Source organism: Haliaeetus albicilla, chromosome 11, assembly GCF_947461875.1.
Source record: "Haliaeetus albicilla chromosome 11, bHalAlb1.1, whole genome shotgun sequence".
In the NCBI taxonomy this organism is placed as follows: domain Eukaryota; kingdom Metazoa; phylum Chordata; class Aves; order Accipitriformes; family Accipitridae; genus Haliaeetus; species Haliaeetus albicilla.
The window spans coordinates 34290208-34312333 of record NC_091493.1 but is presented as its reverse complement, the minus strand read 5'-3'; the positions used below and the strand labels follow the sequence as shown (position 1 = coordinate 34312333).

Here is a 22126-nt window from a genome sequence, read left to right as displayed (position 1 = left end):
TCTTTTTATCTATTTTTTTAATCACTTGGGCTGCAAATAAATTTCTTCTGATATTTTTCTTATGCTTTCACCACTGCTAGCCTTTAGTGAACTAATTTCCAACTACAGGAATTATAATACTGCATTCTTCATGAACTGCAAAACAGCTTCAGTTGTTACCTGTCCAGTCATTTGTTCCTGTTTAGTTTTTCAGTGGAAAATATTTTGCAACTTTCTTCAGGTAGTGTTCCTCTTTTTCAACGCTTATGGGGCCTCTATTGTATACAATCTCTCCACAAGAGAAGAGTTTAACAAAGGACACTCAGATTTTATTAATTTCTGTATGTCTAGAACACCTATTTTGCCGATGCTTATAGATTTTTAGGTGATTTTACTCTAATTTTTAAATAAAAAGGAGATATGAAACTTATTTCTGATATAATTAGAAACCTAAAATGTAAGTTTGCTCACTGAAAACTGTATCTTGGAGTTCTTTTGCAATACAAGTTAATTAACTGGATTTAGATATTTGCAAGATGATATATTTAATGGGATTACTGCTCATATAATGTTCTCAGTGACTGATTTGGAATCTAAGCTTAGGGAACAGAATACTGAATTTCCAGCTCTTTGAGAGTTAATGTTGTGTTAAAGAAAAGTACAATTTGAACCTTATTGTTCATGAATAGCGAAGTTATTCTAGTGAAATAGAGCCGGTCCCTACAAGGGCTGCACGAGGCAGATGCATGAGCAGGAGTGCGCAGAAACCGACATTCCTGCAAGCGCTCAGGGTACAGATATACCCACACCTGAACTCCTGGCAAGTTCAAGGCAATTGTGTATCTCATCAAAACATAATGGCCCTTTATTCAGACCCTGTCTCCCAAGTGGGATCAATTAGATGCTTTGGTCTGCGGGCTTAAAAATAAACACTCATGTTTTCATTTATATTTAGAATGAAAATTAAGACATATGACCGTGTCTTTTCTGCCTGCTCCTGTCATGTTTTGAAACTACTGTTAATGTATGCTTTCAAAATATTGATTGTCTTTTTAATAGAAAAATGGGGAAAGTTAAATGATAACTTGCTCTAGGGAAAGATACAGTAGCCCTGACAAAGAGGATTTCCATGTGCCAATATATCCCACATTAGCGCCTATCTTCTTTTTAAGGCAAATATATTTCTGTGTGTCAATTTGGTTCACTACAATGTTAGAGTTTCACTCCTAGCACGGTATTTCTCTAATGAATATGATAATTTAAATCTTATGATCAGAGTACTACTTTTAAAAGAAATTTGAACATTTTTTGTTTAAATGCTATTAAGTGTTTCAATATTAGCTCAGTCAAATAACTATTAGATTGGGGAATTTATATTCTCACTTTAGTGGATGGCTGTGTAGTTCTACAGTTCTTCTATATTGTAATATTTTTTAAAAGTACTTCATAAGTAAAATGATAATTCATGTTTAACCAGCATAGATTTTTAAATTTAACCAGTGTTCCAAAGCTCCAGTGAGTTCAAATGTCTTAACATTTTTATTTGTGAGAGTAGCTTTAATTTTAAGCTTTGCTAAAATGAAGTCTAAAAGAATTAGCTGGATGAGATCATTCAGTTCACAGTGGTTCACCAGCACACATGCTGGAATGCAGACGAAAATCCCACAAAGAGGAGATACCTACATACCTCCATGCGTCTTCCCAAAATCAGAGCTGAAATACCATTGGAAATGATACTGTTGTTTGGGGAGGGGTCACCAGTTTTAGCTTATTTTATATAACATCTTTTGCCTTTAACATAAGAGCCTTGGTTCGGATGTGATTATGTACTCTGACCAGAGGATTTTAGTGACACGGATGAGAAACAGAGTGAGCTCACCTGTATGTGCAAAGTTAGAAGTGAGCTGTCAATCAGAGTCGTGCCAAGGCAACCCTGAAGTCTCATGTTGTACATGACTGTTATGTTATAAGTATTGCATTCTAAGTATTTTAGTACTTGAATAGTCTGCTTTTATTAAGCTAAATTTAGATCTGTTCTGTTTATGAATGCATAAAAATATGCCTGTCTATTTTTCATGATTTGTCTGTAGTCAAGACGACTGTGAAATGTGCCCTATAATACAGGGCAAGCACTAAATAGACCACAATAGATTAATAGCTTACAGAAACCTCTTAAAATATTCTCAGCTCATATATTTGTGAAAAGTTTGTGATCTTAAAGTATGATATTCCGTGATTTACCAGTAAAGGAATTTGTATTGTGCCTTTATATTCCTGTCCTGTTGCATGATGTTCTTATTTCTGGCCGGGGCTTTCACTGATGCAAACCCAGATACTGTTTTTCCTGGACTGAACAGCAATGCCACTGTATGAGGGGGAATTCCAGAGCTGAGAAAGAGGTTTTTCTCAGCTTTTCGATTTATCCCATGCATATTACCACTGTATGCATCATAGGAAAAAAAACCCGATCATTTAACAGCTTTCTTCCAAGCCTCAAAGTGACTTTGTGAGTTTGCAGAGTCAGGTTTTAGTAACATTGGGCTTTCACCTGCAGGTCTTTTCAAAACACAGCCGGTTGTGGAAAAAGCAAGCAGACGTGTATGCGTGCACAGCGATAGTGCATGTCCAGGAATGGCATTTGCAGTGTCAGTACGAAAGTCTACGGAAGATTTCAGGTAGGGTGGCTTCGGTGAATCGACAGCCATTTGTCGAGGACTCTAGAACAAGCAGTCGTGGGGCTTTTCTTCTGCTCTCAGTATGTGGAATTAGTGTTCTCCGGGATGAAGTTACAATCAGAGGCACAGATAGCAGGGAGATAATGAACTAATGCTTGGAAAAAGAAGGAGATTTGATCAAGGTATGTGAATGAACTAGGCCAAGGATGGTACGTCTGATTTAACAGTGTTGATACCGGTTGTGCTTGGGGAGTTTCTGTCAGTTGGGACTGAGGGCAGTTGTTTGTGCAGAGTTATAATAGCAGCAAAAAACATATTACAAATAAGTCCCATTAATTTAAATAGTCTATTGTTAAAGAGAAATATAAAATGACATCAGACTGGAGGAACTTTAAAGAGACTGTGTACAAGATACACTCTCTCAGAACACATCATTTGTCAGAATTGAAATACTTTGCGAAGTCAGGTGTTGCCAGAATGTCTGAAAATGTTTTGACAGTATCAAAATATAGCTTTTGGAATGAACTGATGCTGCTGGTTTGGCTTTTCGATCCAACTTTTAAATTAATGTTTTTCAGTATTCTCTTCCATTGAAAGTTGAACTGAAGCTAAGTGTAACGAAACATCTGTGTCTAAATTAGTGTAATTTTTCTCCAGTTATGGAAAGAACAGTAGTTACAAGTGGTAACAAGTAGTTACAAGTAGACCAATGTATTTTACAGCTATCTTCTATCTTACATATTCTATCCACAGATAAGTGAGAAAAATACACAGAGTTGTACTACTGAAAAGGCAATATCTGAAAGCACCAAAAAAAAGTGTTGCTGTATTAATCAAAGAATAATTTAATTCTGTGCTAATAACAATTTAGAAAACAGAAAATGAAGTTAGAACATTTGTGAAATTGTCATCCATTATACATACTAATTGACAGTGCACTCCAGGAATTAATTGATATGAGCATGGGACCTGGCAGTTATGGCAGATAGCGATGCTCTTCTCTGAGAAGAGGGAACACGCAGTCCTAGTGCAAGATGACAGCATTCTCGGGCTCCTTGTTGAGCAGTATGAATTGATTTTTCAAATGCATCATTTACCCTCGCAAAGAGCCATTGGAGATCCTTGGATCAGGCCTGAGAGCAGTTAGGTATTCGCTGTCTCAATTTCAGCCCAAATGTAACGTGCAAACGGAAGAGTTCATTGGGAATGCATTTGGCAGCCCTGGGCAACCAGCTTTTCCCAAAATGAGACCCTGTGGAAAGCTGTTTTCATCTTCCCAAGCCACTGGCCTTATGGACTTCAGCGCAAATAAGTTTCCAAATAATGAATCTGCAGTTCAGTTTCTGGCCAAGGCGAACGAGCACACGTTAACTCATTCAGAAAGGAGATGAAAAGCTCACATTCAGGATGCATTAATCTGAAAACAAGTGTACTTTTGTGTCTGGGGAGTATTATTTTCATTGCCATCAATTTAGAACATAGATAGACTGTGATTCTAGCTTCACTATCAGGTTGCCCCGCAGGCTGAGACCCCTCCCCAGGCCACTCTATTTAATTTAGACTAATCTAAAGCTAAGTGAAACTTTGTACCCTCTCTGATTTCTCCGTATGATGGGGAACACTCTGATTTCCCCTTTCCCAGTGACCTGCTCAGAGCGGCTGGGGAAACGGGGGTAGGAGAGGTACACAGAAAAGTGACCCCCAGGTAAGGGGGATCGTTATTTGTGCCAGCTGACAACCTATTAACAGATGGCAAAAGTGTTCAACCACTTCTTCCCTAGCAGTTGTTCTGTTAGTTTGAATTTTCCTTCACTTTTACACTAGTCTTTTGAAGGTAGTCTTTGGTACATGAATTTTTCAATGCGTTGCATGTATCAACAGAGATCCAGTACTTAATGCTTCTCTTACACAATTCTTGTGCTCTTACATTGCAGTGAAATTGGATGTGGCAGGAATTGGGCCCTGTATTTTTCATGTTGGTTTGTTGTGGGTGGGTTTTTCCATGAAATAAAATTCTCAGTAGGCTGAAGGAAGGAGTCAACAAAACAGGACTCTGATTCTCATAGGCAGATGCACTGAGGAAAAAACGCATCCCTCATTCTCAAGCTTCTTTCAGAAGAATTTAATCCTGAAAGGGGAGAAGGGGTCTATGTGCATGTGTGGGACTTTGCATGAACATGCATAGCACAGAGGTGAGCCTTCATGTTTACTGATACTTTCATGAAACATGCAGTGAGCAGCGTATGGTTATGTCTCATAGTTGTTGCACAGAGTCTGATGATAACGAACTTTACACCATTTGCAATCTTTTTTCTAGACAAATTTTCATCTACTACAGCTGTGCAGGTCCTTGTGAGATTTTGTGACGTCAATTATCTACATGAGAACCTGTTTTGGGCAGCATCTGATATCAAGACGACTTCAGCATCTTTGCTACATCTTCCCTTCTCATCCTCACGGAATTCTCTCTGATAGATTCTGGCCATAGTTTCTGATAATTGGGGTTGGTTTGTTTGCTTTTTTTTTCCTTTTCTTTTTTTTTTTTTTTTTTTTAACCTGCCGTGATTACTTTCTGTGCATAAGCCAAGTGAAGAAAAAAGATTCTGCCCAGTAATGGTCCTCAACTGGCAAGCACTCAGCAAGCAAATCAGCAGGTTCCTACACATAAAGAATCAGGTTGTCATTCTGTTTGGGCTCTTAACTTCTTATTCGAAGAAGTAACGAGATGCAACTGCCTGTGACTCTTAATCTTTTATAAAGCGAAATTTTGGGTCTCTGCTCATGGGCAAGAAAAATGATCTGCAGCAGTACTAAATTTAAATGTGTTAATCAGTAAATTTGCATTACTCTGCCAATAACCAATGAATAAACAAAAGTGAACAAGAAATGAAAGCTAGTCTGAGCTGTGCTTGGAAAATATCTTAAAACACTACTTAAAATGGAACAATTTGGAAATATTCAGCAGGTCTTAAAAGGTACCGCTAAAGTATCAGAATTTTCCTGAAGTCTTTGACTTCAGTGTTTCCATGAAAAAGGTGTTAGATGTGATGAAATTATTCAACTTATTAGTTCTAATTGACCTTGAATTTTTACAACCTTACTCTCTCGTAATTGCAGCTGGAGGAGTTCAGAGGAATGATTTCAAATCTAACAAGTTTCATCAGATTAATGATAGAACTGATGAGCTCCAGATCAAATCTGTAGGATGGAAGGTGCTGGTTTTCAACAGAGCAAGGGGGAGATATGTTATAGGGAAGAGAGGTCTTAAATTTACCTCCTGGGTGCTCTCCTGGCAGTGTTTCTGACCATTGTTTCATAGCAAGAGAAGTGCCTGGGGTGCAAAGCTCTTGAGGCAGTTTGGATGCAAGGGGCGCATGCAGTCCAGTCATCTTTTTCTGACGGTTGTTCAGACACGTTCCACAAACATGGCAGAAACACCTGCACATCAGGAATTTTCTTCTTCCCTTCATCAATTGGAGGAAAAATATAATTTTTGTTTGTCCTGTCTAATATAACTGTGGATCAATCATCTCAATGTCCTCATAGATAATTATTTCACCTATATTCTTTATCTCATTTTGGTGTAATGAGAAAGATCGTGGACAGACAATTAGCAGCAACCATGCTGCTCATTAAAATGAAAAGGGCCTGATTATGTTTCTCAGAAACGATTGTGTTTTTCTGTTTTAGAGATGCAATGCAAAAAAAGTCAGCAAAAAACCTCTTATTTTTGTCTGGTGGCTCACAAAACTTGCACGAACAAGACTTTTATGTGTGTGAAACTGCCAAACTGGAGCCAGGGTTGGAACTCTCAAGGGGCTGAACATTGAGCAAAAGAGAGAAATGAAAGAGCTGAGTTACTACACTGAGAAACATATGTGCTGTACTTCCACATTTACCAATGTTCAAAAGATTTTTCTGATATGTAGCTGCTCTCTTGAAAATTATCTACATGGTTGTCTGGAGTTGTAACGTATCTGCAGGAGCCATTTTGGCCTGTCAGGTAAATTTTACAGCGCTGCAAAGAAATTTATAAATGGGTATTTATCTCTTAGATGGAAACCACTTCGGAGGAGCTCTACCAGCCTAATGGGTGAATAACAAGCTGTTTGAAAACTATTTGTATGTATATGCCCAGGACAGCAAAGCAGCCTTTCTGAAGTAGAGTACTTTTATTATCCTTCACGCTTTTTTCTTAAAAAACCCAAGAAATTATCTTGACACAACAATAGTGTTGTCTCACATAGTGAAGCCAGGAAATTCAAAGTTATGGCTGACACTGATCCTAATTCATGCAGCTGACAGCTCTTAGCCTAATCAACCATTTCACCACTACCATCTCAATTACCTGAAATCTTTTATTTCAGTGACTAATGTGTGCTTAAATTAACCAAGCATGCTACACTGGCAAATCCTCCTGCATGTCCTCTCCACTCCCATAGAAGTCAACAGACATCAAACAGTCTTTCCTGGGGAAAGATTAGTTTCTCCATGGCAGAAACCATAAATAGTTCCTCCAACTTCAAGAGAATTAGCTGGGGTTTATAGTGGTGTATTTGCAGAGATTTTGGCCTTTTATCTTCAAATGGAGAGTTCTGCATTGTGGTAAGAAATAACTAGGACTGCTTAACTCTTCTCCCATTTCATTTTCCCAGGTGTATCTATTTGATCAGTTTTTCGTATTTAAGTATGCAGCATTTCTTTTATGTTGCGAGAAAACTACATTATTAAAGGATAGAAGAAAACTAGTGTCAGAAACAAAGGAAACAAATTTACTTGAATTATACTGTAAAGAGTGTGAAAGGAATGTCTACAAATACACATAAAAACGAGGCTGCCTAAAAAGTGCATTAAGGGTTGATGAAAACATTGCTGATATCAATGGAAATTGTTCACGTTGGCTTTGGTGAACACTGAGTTTGACATTTGTTTTGCAGCCTCCAAAAGATGTCGAGATAGGGCTCTTGCACCTTGGTGCCTGTGGAAACCACTCCGGAGCCCGCAGATTCCAAGGCAGGTACAAGCAGTAAGGACACCGGCTCCGGGCGGTCATTCATCCCCCTCCCCATCCCTCCTGCTGTCCCCAGCCCTGCTGCGGCAGGATTCTCCAGCCTGGATTGAAAACTCGGTGAAATCTATTTTGTAACAGGCAGATGAGGCTCTGGAGCAAGTTCTGCAGAGTCCTACTGCTCCGACTCCTGTAACGTCTGTGGGGCTCTCCTGGTCTGTAGCAGGGGCAGTTGGCCAGAGCCAAGGTTCACCCTTCTGGTAAGTGCTCCAAAGAGGAGCAAATGAAGCTTCCACCTTTCTGTGCCTCCATGCTATTTCCCTGTTCCCTCCTCTTCCACTGACTTTCCTCTGCGGGTCAAGACGACACCCGAACCTTCTCTAATCATGGCCTGTCTCGTTCCAAATGGACAGTTATGTGTTGTTTATGTATTCTTCCTGTCTACCCTTTCTACTTTTCTTTCAGGTAGCTCTATTAGTTGCTATCACGTGGGTTTTTTCCCATAAATATTCTCTTTCAGCTCTTGATACCTCTTTTTGTTGCCAAAGTCATACATTTTGTCCCTTCTCACAGTAATCTCATGACCTTCAGGTAATATACAGTACTAAAATAGATCAAGTCCTTTCTCTCTCCTCGGCCAGCACCTAGTTTCCAGCCCTGCTAACATTGTATGCCTGGGGTCAAGTTAAGATGAGTTCCACAGAAGAGATATTTCTTTCTCTTTGGTAATTTAAGATTGAGCTTGAGAGCCAAGGGTACAATACTTCAAGAATAGCTCTTCATGTAACAAATCCAGTTTGACTGTCAGGAGCACAGAGTAACCTTCTAGCATTTTGTCAGAGACTCAAAAGTATACTGAAAGGGTGAAAATGATGCTTCTACAATCAGAGTCTTAAAATACAAGCAGTTGACTTGTTTTTTCTTTTCTTTAATTTGCTCTCCATGTGGCATACAAGGCTGCAAATAAATGAAAACTGAGCTTGATGGCTGAATGGTGTGGCACTACTTGCTTTTAATACTATTGAAATTAAAACTCAGAGACGAAGTAAAAGAGAAGGGCGTGAAGCTCAGCATCTCATGTCTATAAATATCAGAGCTCCCTTGAGGATGGAATTTTCATCACGTGAGAAATCCTGAAATCTCAAAACTCAGTCACATCATCAAAATTCTAATTTGGTGGTGAAAGCAATCTCTGTTCAGGTCCCTCTGTTAAAAATGCCCATGCTGTCGCTGCTAGCACTTTTTCCTATACACAGGACCTGCTTATCAAGTCCTTTCATCTCGATCAATGGGCGTGTAAGGTGACTGAGAGCAGTATCTGTGATTTATAAATCAATAATAGCTAATTTACCTATATGCAAAAAATATTTTTATTTGTCTCATAAGGGATAACCCATGGAGAAAAACATGCTTCTCTTCATCATGACATGCACCGACTTTAAAAGCTTGACAGCCTACTTGGTTCCTCACCATTCTACAACCCAAATTGCTTTCAGCCAAACTCTGTGTCCAAAGTCATTTTCTTTCACCATGAAATAAAAATTATGCTCCATGCGAACAAAAGGACTTTTGCCAGTTATGCCACTAGAGGATCAGGTCCCCGTACTTTTACATCTGCTTTACCATTTTAAATAATCCAAAAGTTTAGATCTATCCAAGGGAAAATTTCATTTAAAAGTCCAGGAACAGCCTTAAATAATTTTCTACCTGAATAGGGGCATATGGATTTTTTAAAGTCAAATAATGTATTTTGCCATTTTAGATAAAATGCCAGCTGTTGTAATGAAATAGGACAGTGAGAGAGACATTAGGAATACCTCTTTCTTAGCTGTCCTACCCATGAAGCTGTTACTACAGTGCTAGCCAGTGCTGTCACGATGGCTCCAAGTGGAAAATGTACCAACGTGGCACAACTGGTGTTGTGTTAGTAAATACTATGTGCATGTTATATTTGATTTTCTAAGAAGGTCTAAGAGGAAGGAGGGTATTCGATGGAAATTATGTTTAGTCCTGAAGTTACCTTCACATTGTGGAAGAATGAAAATTAAAGCTCACCTAAACATAGAAGGAAATGCAGCCAATCACAGCTGCAGGATTAGTAAAAAGTGTTAAAAATATTATATGAAAGTTTTAATTACACAGAAAAATTATAAAATGCCCAGTAATTACAGTATATTGATTCCATTTTTTTTCTTGAAATGCTAAAACTATTTCAACACACACAGAATCAATAAACATAATTAAAATATGAGCTCATCAAAACAGTAATTAAATGTACTTAACAGCTTTTGTGGCTTTTCTCCATATGGTTACTGTGGGAGTGTGAATCTGGCTTGCTAGATAAATGTAACAAAATAAAGTGAAAGCCTGGGAAAAGATTACTGTGGTATCATAAGCAAATACAATAAAGTCTAGCTCTATAATAAGTTCCAATAAATCAAAAAGTTGACAAAGGAAGCAGTGTTTACAATTATTAGAGAGAAATTCTGGATGTTTTATATTTTTGTGGGATTAACACTATCATGGACTTAATATAGAAGCCAAATCAAATCTTTCTTCCATCATTAAAGCTGTTCTACAAGAAGACTTTCCGTTGAATGAAAGATATTTGGGAACGGTATGGGCTTGCTGGTGTTGGTGACAAATGACTTGACAGCTGTCATTCAGGGGGCAATTCAGCTCAAGGACCTAATACAGCTGCTTTGAGTTGCCCTGTGGAGCAGCAAATCTCTCTTCAGCGATTAGATAAAGCAGCATGACTGCCAAGCAGAAAGTAAATTAGGTGCTTAAAGCGGAGTGTGTGAATACCTCTTCTCCATCCTTCTCCCTTCCTCCTCCCTGGGTACATGTGCAGTGTCATAAATAATACAGAAAAATCAATGGACAGCACTTAAAAAAAAAAAAAAAAGATGCACATCTCTGGAACTGATTTCTTCAGAAAACACCATGGGCATTTATAGGCTACGCAGCTCCTCCTCCTCCTCTGCTGCCTTTTCTGGAGTCCTCACCATCGCTCTCTGCCTAGTCTTTCAAGACCCTTGGGAAATATGGCATTTAAACACCATTTTTGCATCACTGCCATAATAGGCACATGCAGATCACATGCAGTGCATGTACCTTACATGTTGCCTGGATATAAATAAGTTTGTACAGGTGCTGAGGAAAACCTTACCACCCTGTACTCCATTGATTGAACTGACATTGTCACTGATTTATTAAGGTATGAAAATAATCAGGGTAGATACTGTGTAGTAAAAAATATTAGAAGTGTGACGATGTGGTGACACACCATATCTGTAACCAAAAAAATGAGATGATAGATTTATTTTTCTAGTGCCCAATGCACAGCCAGTATTGATGACATTGGCTGTATAAATGAAGTTATTGCTACCTCTTGTTTTCCATAACCACCTTTTGACCTGAAAAAACAAGTACATTTCAAAATGTGATCTATAGCCGTTTATTGCAGAGATATTCACAATTTTCTCAATAACTTATGGCCACCTCACGCCTTAGTGTTTTAAAAATTTAAGCATTCATTTTAAAAGCTTTGTCTAAATCCACCCCCAAATCTCTAAAGCCAACTAAACCCAGAGAAAGGAATAGACAATATATTACAATTTCTTACACATTTTTCCAAAACCAATCACTAGAGCTTTTTCTCACCCAGATCAGGCCTCACCCTACAATGTATGTACTTCTCTGTCACCTCATAGGCTGAGAAAAAAAAATGCTTTAAGCTTGTGAAGCAGAGCAAAAAGGTAAATAACTCCTTTAAGTCAGTAACTCCTTTAAGAAACAGCAAGATTTGGTAGCTAAGTAGGTGTTGTTAAGGAGGGAATCCTATTACGGTTGTAAATACCCCGTCTCTCCCTTCCTCCTAGCAGAAGGCCCAGAGAACAGGAACCCATGACACAGCAGATCTGAATCCCCATCCCATTTTTAAGTATTAGTATACTTCGGGAGTGCAGGAAGGTACTAGTGCTTGTGTATTTGCTGCCTTCAGTCCTTTCTCCCTTGCCAGCTTTCTTTCCATCTTTGTCACTATCTACAGATGTTAAAAAAAAAATCCCTCTTTTTTTCTTGAAATGACTTGTCATTTTTTTCCTTGTTCTTGAAAGCATGTAATCTTTCTATAAATAGGACCTGGACCACAACTCCTGAAATTCCAATTCCTCTGACCTTTTAACAGTTTTACATAGGACTCAAATTGTGGGACTAGAGTTAGTGTTATTCCCTAATGAGAGAATTACATTGTATTAAGTTCCTTTACTTTTACCACATGAGCTAATGAAAAGGCCACTTTTTTCCCAAAGGTAGCTGGTTGCTCTAAAGATGCAGATAGAAGTATATAGCTCTCACCCCAGAAGTATTTACACAAATCTCAAATCCTTCAAAATCCTATTAACTTTATCAGAATAAAGCACTAAGTCTATTGACTACTGTTTGAAAATTGGTCAATATGTTTCTGTCTTTAGCCACCTTTTAGAAAATTTGAGCCAGCACTTTTACACCTGAAGAACAGGGTACACTAATCTGTTACGGGGCCTTGATATAAATTGTTTCCTGCTTTTAACTGAGTAGAGCATCCTATTGCCTCTTCTGGATGGTGCTACGAATTTATTAGAATCTGCATCCAGTTTCCTCATCTTGTATTATGTTGCCAAGTAGGAGACAAAATGTCTAGTAATTAAGGCTGCTTTTAAAGTTGAAGATGGCCTTTTAAAAGGCCATGACTGAAATGGAAGATTGAAGACAAAAATATCTTTAACGAAAATAATCAAAAGAAAAAAAAATAAAAGGTTTATTTTAGACTTGGCCTGAATATTGAATTACAATGCATTTAAAATATTCAGCAGGCAATAATAGCTAGGAAACAAATATCTGGCAAATTAGGCACTGCAATCCATAGCAGGGAGCTTCATCACCCGTAGAAATAAGTTTTGCAGGCGCATTGATTTTTTTTCTCCGTAATCAGCCAGCTAGATATAAGCCTACTTCATCTCACGAGCATACATTGTCATAGGAAAATCTGTTTAGTGGTCTGTGCTGTCTGAGTAGGTATGAACAAGTAGTAAGTATCAGCGTAGGAAATAAAAAGTTAATTTAAAAAAAAAAACAGCAACCCAACCCTGCAGTGTATTACTGCATTGTGAGAGGGACACAGTAAGATCAGGTTAATCTACCGCCTTTCGCCATTGGTAATTCTGTTTGATTTTGCATAGCCCCCGATGGCACAGGCTGTGGCCGATGCCTGATTTGCAGAAGATGGTAGGATCCCAGCAAGTTTTCCTGAAGTTCCCATAGGGTAGGGCCAGCCTGATGGAAGACACGCACGTGGCCATTTTCACCACTGCCACCGTTGACATCAGTAGGGTTGTTTGGCCCACAGCATGCCATACTGAATTAGGCCAGGTTTTAGAATTTTTGATTCAGGTATCTCATGATCCCTTTTTCTTTTGTAAGGTAGTTTCTTTGATAGGGCTACATCTTGTGTTGCTGTGTGCTTTTGTCCCTGCAAGGATGCATCTTCTTGGTGGTGGAGTACAGACACGTAAGGGGCTGCCAAACCCCTCTTTTTATGGAGCACCGAGGCACATCTTTTATCAGTAATTTTTCACAAAACAGAAATTAAATATTTAGATTCTGTAATGCTGCAGTGATTTGTTTGGTTAGAAATGCCAAAGTGAACTTTTTGATGCTTCTTAATTAGGAGGTTTTACACCTTTTCCATTAAATGATTTTTTAAATATTACAAGTTGTTATATTCCTTATTTGAGACAAAATGAAGGTTAGCTTTGGTGTCTCACAGGACAATAATTTTTAGTACCTGACTTCTGTCTGTCTTTCAGTGGTGCTGGCAACTGGCATAAACCTTGAAGCAAAAGGTTTAAACATAAATAAGGTTTGTGCAGAGCTTTTACGTAAGATGGAAATGGTGGAGAACAGTAGCTAACACTGGGACAGAAAAGATGCAGATGTAAAAAAACTGTGACTTTTCTGGGAGGGAATGAAAGTTGTTATGGTATGCTACTGTTTTTTTATGCCTATTTCCTATTTTCTGACAGTCTGAAGAGAACATGGTTAGGCATTTCCAAGCCTTATGCTTTCTAGTAAAATATGTATTCTGTGTTTTTTAAATATGGATTTGTTTTCTTTTCTCTGAAAAACTGAAACCTGACTCTTTCTAAATCTGTCATATAGGTAAGAAAAAATGAAGAACAGCTGTCCATTTTAGAAGGGAAAAAATAATAACATAGCAATAAAGCTCTGATATTTGGAAAAAAGTGTAGTGAGCATGTATAGTGCGTTAATGTCTTATGAATTTGAGCACACACACGTAGCTAAACGCAGGCCCAAGTTTTGACCCTGGACCTCTCGCGGCAGAGGCTGCTCTCCCCAATGTCTATACAAACGTGCGCTCCTCCATGCATGACTGGTCCCATTGGCTTCAAAGACACTACTCATGGGAGTAAAGTTACTCATGCATTTAAGTGCTTGCTGGATTCAGGCCAAAAGCTTAATCTTTTCCATTTAATACCCTTTTCCTAAACTGATAACAGTCTTCAAGTTTTCAGTATCATGTGCAGAAGTTTAAATAATGTAGAACCAAAGAAAAAAAGTGAAATAACAGTATTGTAATTCAAGGAGTATCATGAGATAAACAGCATAGCACAAGCACAGTTTTCTTAGTAGTAAATAGTTATCTGGAAGGCTGCCGTATGTTACTGGTCTGAAGGCACTTCATGTCTCTCAAGTTCTGAAAAAGCAAGGCAGGGAGGATGGGCAGCTCTAAAAAGGCAGGTACAGTGTAAAGCAAAGTGTAAAAGATCATATTTTATCTGAATTGACAGAGTAAACTTGTACTGCTCTTGAAACTCAGTACAACAGGGCAAAAAATTTCATTGGTCGTGTACAGAATTTTGGCAACAAATCCATAAATATGCTTTTGATTGTTGGGGGTTTTTTAATTGTTTTGATTTTTCATCAATGGTGGATGTTTCCAATCTATTCCAGTTCTTGCACTAGTCTCCCTATGATCTTACCTTCCTTTTTATTGCAGATGAGCTCTGAATGTCATTGCTAACCTCTGTTAGAGGTGTTTCATTCTTTCCCCTATTAGGTCCTAAAAAAGGATAATATATATGCAAAATGATGTTCCATTTTCTAGAATGTGTTTGGTTGGGTAACATTATTTATATAAACGCTGTTCACATGCATGTTAGGGTAGGCAAAATCAAAGAAGTGCGCTTTACACCTGGAATGGAAAGTATGTAGGGTTTATATGATATTTATTTCCTTTGTCTTGACTGGTCCTTCACAAGACAAGATGTGGAGGGAGCTGCTCTCTGCAGTACAGGTAAGCTTTGATTAGGAGTCGAAAAGTTCCCCTGTCCTTAAGAGTGGGAGTGTTGATAACCTCATCCTGCAGCTTCCAAAGATCTTTCAGACACACCAGGCTTCTTCTACCTCTCTCCCTACAGACAAAGACCATGAATTTTACTAGGTATTTTCTTTGAGAGGAGTCTAGAGAAGGAGAGATTTGATGGGCTCGGAGAAACCTATCTGCAGTAATAGTCAGAGATGGATTTTCATAAGGACTGATGGCTTTTTGCCCAGAAATGCTTCACTGATGTAGCCCAGACAGGGACTTTTCCCAAGGGAAAAAGAGCAGGCACAAAGAGAAGGGGAGGAGATAGAGAAGAAAAGGGGGGGGGAAATCTCGTCCATTTTGAAATTTTTTGAGAATCAGCTGGTATGTCTCTGGGTTTTCCTCAAGGAAGAAAGGGGAAAGTAAGAAATGAAAGTTAGATGCTAGCTGAAATTGTTATTATAGCAATTTTGCAATTCTAGTTTCATTATTTATCAACATTAACAATAATGATACATCTTTGGGGGGAAAGAAATTGAGTAGGTATATTTTGAACACGTGTGAGCTGTATGAAAATATTCAGGTCTATAAAGTACAATATTGATATTTCATCTTTTAAAAATATATTTGTGTTACTGTGCTGCATAGTTTTCAAGTAGACTAACTGCCTTATTCTTGCATAGTTGCATCCTGAAGTATCATGTTAAAGAACATGTGGCTGAGCAGCTTCTCTCTGAACAAATATGGAGCTGGTGGAGTATGAGGATGGGTAGAACAAGCAGCTATGTGAGGAAAAAATGGTTAAAAGAGACCACGGAGGTGGGAATTTCCACCGTCCCGGTGAAGGGAATGGATGAAAATCCCAGCAGAGCAGGCATGGTGGAAATAGTCTCTGGGGACAAATTCTAACGTGTAAATATGGCATGTTACTGAACAAGCCAAAGTGAATTTAAGTCAACAATATCTCTACTAGGTTTGGTATCAGACCTGCCTGCGTAAGGGAGAAGAGTGCTGAGACCCTGTGGTATCCCAAAGGTGTTAGAAAAGGGAAACTATTGGTATAAATATAGAAATTCAACACCAGAAACAAAATACTGACCTAATCAGTGAAATGAGCATCAAAATCAGTCTTCATGCTAAAGCTTTAAGGGTCTGGCATATCAAATACAGCATGAATATCTTCAGGAATATGCCAGAAGCTAATTGGTTTAAGAAATCTGGCTGTATATAGGGACCATTACTCATAGATATCACGTTTTTCTGTTGCACAAATTATCTACAGTGCTCATGGTGTCTGCTCAAGGAAAAGTTTATTTTCATTCAGTCTTTTCTTTCCCCCTGACCTCAAAGGACTAATTAATAAAGTATTAGCATGTTTCTAAAATATGACTGAATTCATCTTCTTAAGAAAATGTACTGAAGAATGTACCCTATTATTAGAAATGACAGGATGTATATAGGGCCATATGTTTTCAAAGGGTTTTCTGTCAGTGTTAATCAAAACGTTAGAGAACTTATGAACATACTGAGCAGCACGTCAACCATATGGACAATATCTTCCCTTTAATAGTGAGAATTTGAATTAATAATAAACACTGGAAAGTAACCTCAAATGAGACAGAAACAATAATATTAAGGCCAGCAAAAGCATAATATCACATCAGCCTGAAGACTCCGGGGTATTTTTTTTTAAAAAATCCTATTGTGTGTTAAATCCTGGTCATGGAACTACATTCATTAATTTTTCTTAGTTTAGCTTGGAAAGGTAACTCCAAAGATGCAGTTTATTTTTACTGAGTTTTGTACAGGACAGAGTTTGGCTCTTATAGCATGCATCAGTATCACGTGTTTGTCCGACTGGTAGATGTACATTCATTATAGCAGTCTATTTGTTATTGAAAAGGCATTGGAATATTTGCTTGGTGACACATCTGTGCACAAATCATTTCAGGGACTATACAAACAGCTGCAGGAAGAAAACGGAGTTTGTTTCTAAGTTTACTAACCTGGAAAATGGATTGAGACTACATTATTTTGAAGAAACCTCCAAGGGCTCAACTTCAGAAACTTACCCGCTTTTACAGATGGTGAACTCTCTGAACTAAGAATTGAGAAACCTGCTTGAGAGAAAATTAATGTTTTAAGTGCAGTTATATGCTTCTACATCACTTACGGGAGCACAGAAGGGATAAATCCGTCAAAAAGGCAAAAATTTTAGTTAGTAAGTACACTAAGTCCTGCCTGTGTGCTCACAGTTGCCTGCGAGCACACAACCACATGCATTCCAACTGTGTCTCCAAATCCAGCCCTTTTGACCGAAGGCAGCTCTGCAGCCGGGGGCTGAGCTGTGACCAAGACAGGGCTCGCTTTCCTGCTCCGTTATACGGGAATTCTCCTTTCCCTCTCCGGGAATCACTACTTGCTCCTTGGCATTGCCCAGAGCTGCTAGGTGCCACTGAACACCAACGCAACAAACACGGGGAACTCATTACGTCGCCAGAAGACATCAGGAGGGTTTAAGCCTGTTGCCCCTCTGCCTCTGGACCCCCAGGCTCAGCCCCCCCCCCAATTTCACACCAGCCTTGCTCCCCGGCCCCCAGCTGCCTCCAGCAGTTGCTGCTCTGCCTCAGGCGGTGACATTCTCACCACCCGATCGCGACTGGGAAGGTTTTATTTTCACTGATACCAGTCCTGGTTTATTTTCTGCTTAGTTAAATACAAAGTTACATTTAGATATTTGACTACTCGCACTGAGACATAAAGCCTTGAGCTGCTGATAAGCACAATCCAGCCTTGGCAGGGTGAAAACCTGAATCTTCTAACAGAGATAGGGAGACGAGGAAATACAACGTTAAGTCTTTGAAGCTATAAATTGAGATCTCCCTATTATATAGTGATGGTTTTTATTGGTAACTATCCATCTGCATCAGTTCCCGGCTTAGGAGTGAGTATTTTCCTCTGACATTTCTGTTTTCATTTTCCCCTTGAGTCCATTCTTGCTTTCCAACTTCCCTTTCTGATGCTGGTTGAAAAGCATGTTATTATGGATAGCACCTTCTGGCAGGTAGATATTCTTCCACCTGCTTTTAGCTTTATTTTTGGCGTAGCCACAGAGGACCCTGTGACAAGGAGCAGAGCTCAACCCTCCCTTCCCCTCCGTGCTATTCCATCAGCTCCCGTAATTTTTCTGCCAGTATTTGCTCTGCTATTCAATAGCCTGTGACTCTCCTGCAGATCTGAGGAGTTTCTCCTGCACCTGGAAATCAGTATCCACCTGCAATTTATTGGTAGAAAATATATATCAGCTTTAATTTTTTCCCTGTTTCAGGTGAAGATTAAGTACCAGGACCCCGACACATAACGTGCCAAAAGTCCACACTTTACCGTGTAACCTCCGTTGCCTACTGCTGAGAGGTGGAGGAAACGCAACCTCTGATCGACCTGCTGAGGACACCATACCTGCAGGGTGTAGCTGCTGTAGTGACTTTTATTTTAGAGCTGGTTCACCGGGCACCCTCCCAACGCACTCTGATCCAGCCGCCTGCCCAGCTCTTGAGAGCCTCCTGCAACCATTCTGTTCTCCTTATGGCCAAAGGTTTTGGCTTCCCAGGCCCTTTTTGTTTCTAGCTTCTCCCTTTTTCTTCTACACTCTTCCGCCAAACATCATGGACTACAGCTTCTCTCTTTCTGGAGGAGCAACATTTTCCTCCTCCAGATGTTCCATTTCTTTCAATTGCTAGGCACAATCTTTCAAAGGCCTTTCTTACATCTTTAGAAGACAGCGGTCTGGTTCTTCTGCATATCTTCTGCGGCAGCATCGTCTGAAGGCTGTAAGCTGTCCTGAGGCCAGGCCAGCGTCCCTGCTCGGCACGAGCCTCCAGTTGGGCTCACCGGGCTGCGTCAACATCGGTGGAGATTCTGTACAGACAGCTTATGCACCTTCACAGATCCCTCTTCTCTGGTGTGTCCCAGGAGCCCTTAGATACTTTAAATACTTCACTTCTGCCACACAAACTATGAGAAAGAGTCCGAAAACCGGCATGTAGCTCCCATCAGCCTTCTGTCGAGCAGATGTTCGGCTATGGGAGTGTTGCATGAGGCATTGTACTGATGCTGAAACTAATTCGTCTTGCCTCCAAATCACAAGAGGAGGTGTTAAAACCTAGATAAACAAATAAAATATAGCCACTAGTCAAAAGAGAGAAGGGGTGGGGGAGGAAACATGCTTGTTAAAACTTCCAGGCACCCTGGCAATTAGTCTCACAATGGCATAATCCTGATGAGCTTTCACATCTCCTATTACATTTGGTACATTGTGTTTGTTAGCATTTTACTCCATCTGCTTCTATACAGTCTCCATCAGCTGAAGGAGGATATTGTTACTCCAGTCATTAATTGTTGATGATCCCTTTGCTTGTGGTAGGTATCCGTTATGTTAACTGTTACTTTTCCTCCTCACTCTTGGAAGTGCTTTTTCCCCCACTAGCATCCAGGCATTTGCTAATAATAAAATTACTGCTCGCTTTATTAACATGTTGACAACAGCATGACTTTCAAGTTCTGTAAAATATGTTGGTTAGTCTTCATTGCATTTTGCCTGAATGGAATAAATGATTTTTTTTTCCAGTATGATATTCATTTTTTAAATGCAAGAACTTCTGGGATTTACTGATCAACTGTCCCTCATTAGAAGGGATATCTCTTATTTTCAGACCAAATCTACTCTTATTCTTCTAAAAGGAAATACTATGCTTTCATTTTCCTTAAAGCCAGTTAGTAATAGATTTGAGTGGATAAATGTATTTGACATCCTTTGCCATTCCATTTCTCTTTTGCCAGCAGTGCCAAACAGACTGTGAAAAAGAGAATTAATTCATTATGCCAAGATATTCATGAAGTTCTCTAAGCTTCTGATTCTTGGACTACAGGTCATTAGCAATCATTAATTTTTAAAGCTTTGGGTGATGTCCTCTGAAGCAGATATCATATGAAATAAACAGATCTAATAATGTGGTAGTAGGATGAAGTTTGGGCAGATGTAAGTGTATGGAAAAGCAGAATTTCAGCTGTGCAAAGATATTTAATGTAAACTGAGGCGGTGCTTGGCTTTAGGCAGCTATACTACTACTGCATGCATAGCACAGGGTACGAGGATTATCATTGTCGACTCTAAAGACCAAGAAGGTGGTCTTCTGCATCCTTCTACTTTTGTGCTCCAAGCAGCCACAAAGTGACAGTTACCTTTTATATAGCTTTTGCCCAGTCACATCATGGTCAGAGAGAGCCTACAGCTGTCTGCAAGAGGTCCTGCAGACAGATACATTCATCGCCTGAAATCCCTTTTTTTTTATGTTTGAGTGTAGAACATTTTGTGGTTTTCCTTTTTCCTTCCTAACAAATACACACATCCCTCCCCATTTAAGAGTTAAACATGCCTGGACTACCCCAATAATGACTTTCCTTTTGATGTTTCCATATAATGATTAACCCATATTAATATGTAGTGCTCCTAACCTGAGAAAAGATATGAGAGCTCAGGATTGTTTGAATGCCAACTAGAATATCTGTGTTAATAGTCAAACCATATGTCCTCCTAGAAGTATGGTGTTGATTGCGACCTCAGAAGAAATCAGGCCTGCTTATGGCAAATATATGGAATTGATTAAATGAATAAATAACCCTATTATTTAGTTTTGCATAAAAATATGTGGGACCCAGGTCAAAGATAATCCCTAATTTTTCTATGCATAATAGATTCCAAAGTGTAAACATTACCAGTAGCATGAACCAGACTAGATGCTTTAAGTCAACAGTCAAAGGTGCGAGTGTAAACTCAGAAATATTGATAATGTTTGTGAATAACTTCAGACTAAATTATACTGGAGTTCCCAAGCTGATATGAGTGCATCTGTTGTTTTAATACTCCAGTGTCTGTTATATATATGAGTTCAAAGACTGACCACAGGCTTTGCGTTGGAGGTTTCTCTGTAATATTTGACATCTTTGCTTAATTTCAGAGCCTCAGCTTCTGTGTCAGAATACCATAATTTACCGAGGAGCTGAAGTAATATTTCCCTTCAGCCCCTACCCAGGCACTTTGTATTTTCTGATCACGATCCTTTCCATACTTGATTTTCTTTATTTATTTTTTTTTAGCTTTGGTGCAGAGGTTCTGAGCCATAAAGATTAGAGTCTGCAGATCTGATCTTTCTTCCCCTGTACAGTTCTGTGCTGGGCAGCGTGGGAGGAAGGTCCTGCTCGTAAGAGCTCACAGAGTGGGACTGGTGGGCAGCAGGGGTACAGGAGGTTAAAGCACCTTCCTAAAAATAGCGGGACGAATGACTGTCTTGTCTGAAAACATAAGCCTGTTGTGGGTTGCATTGCATTTGCCTGGATTTTGCCCTACGTGCCACAGGCTGAATTATGAATAAAACGTGAAACTTTGATTTTGTGATGAAGCCACTAAGAGACTTTCAGTCCAACTCTCCACTTCTCAGATTAATTATGAGTATAATAGGTGTAAGACTAGCAGAACACCTATACGTTACCCTACTTGGAAGAATTTTGTTGCTAAGCCGTGCATGCTGCAAATGGCCTTCATCCCCGGACTCCATTGTGTTCTGCTGTATCTGTGACACAAATCCAAACTTCCCAGCTGCTTCCTATATGTGTAATGATCTCAGACTCAACCCTCACACTGCAATGTTGTGTTTGATGAAGTTCAGGTTTGAATTCTGAACGGAGCAGCTCTTCGCAATTGGATCTTTTATCTGCTAAATGCACAGGGGTGAAAAGAAAGCAGTGCATCTGGTAATGCACAGAAAGCAGACCTTATCTAATAAAATACAGGCTCGCGATTCACATGTGTGTAGAATACAACCCAATGTGCCTGTAATACGGGATGGATCCAAAGTCCAGGGAAACCAGTGGGAGCCTCTTCGTTGACTTCAGTTGATTTTTAGATCAACTCCACAATATACAGGACTATCTCTGACCATGAAGGCAGAATATAGGAGTTGACAGAGGTCAAAGGCATCACTCATGTACTGATAATAGAAGTAACTCCAACTAATAGGCACAGCACGATGTAAA

At 39.3% G+C, this 22126-nt stretch overlaps 1 long non-coding RNA gene across 1 annotated transcript in view; it reads left to right on the top strand.

Annotated features, from left to right (window-relative positions):
• Nucleotides 1–1176: 1176 nt before the first annotated feature.
• LOC138687795 (uncharacterized) overlaps nt 1177–22126 on the top strand; it is a 33115-nt gene continuing 12165 nt past the window's right edge. Inside the window, exons 1-3 of the long non-coding RNA XR_011326926.1 lie at nt 1177–2654; nt 7592–7702; nt 7808–7922. This is a non-coding gene — a long non-coding RNA (uncharacterized lncRNA). The remainder of the gene's footprint in view (nt 2655–7591; nt 7703–7807; nt 7923–22126) is intronic.